General features: G+C 49.5%; 1 protein-coding gene across 2 annotated transcripts in view; it reads left to right on the top strand.

Moving 5' to 3' along the window:
* Positions 1-319, top strand: part of LOC108800202 (phospholipase D2-like) — a 63161-nt gene that overhangs the window by 30555 nt on the left and 32287 nt on the right. The window lies entirely within an intron of this gene.

A 319-nucleotide genomic window follows, 5' to 3' on the forward strand; every position in this document is an offset into this window, starting at 1 on the left:
AAAAAAAAAAAAGCAATATCATTGGTAAAGAGTAACTGGAACGACTTCCACCTTAAATTTGCACAGACCACAAGCGTTCTCTGAAGTCTTCCTGACTGCTGATTTTGGCCGGGGAGGCGCATTCCTTTCCTTCCGGTCTCCCTCTGGCTGCCAGGGCTGGTTGGCCGGCCGAGCTTTGCTGTCACCGAGTTCCCTCTGCTGTTTATCTTGGGAAACGGTCAGAACTCTTCTAATCTTAGAAACATGACATTGTATCCTCTCCATGTGGCCGTGTTCACTGGAGACCTCGCTGCAGCATGGGGATTTTTTTTTGGGGGGG

This window comes from Nanorana parkeri, unplaced genomic scaffold (genome assembly GCF_000935625.1).
Source record: "Nanorana parkeri isolate BGI_ZX_2015 unplaced genomic scaffold, ASM93562v1 scaffold1954, whole genome shotgun sequence".
NCBI lineage: Eukaryota > Metazoa > Chordata > Amphibia > Anura > Dicroglossidae > Nanorana > Nanorana parkeri.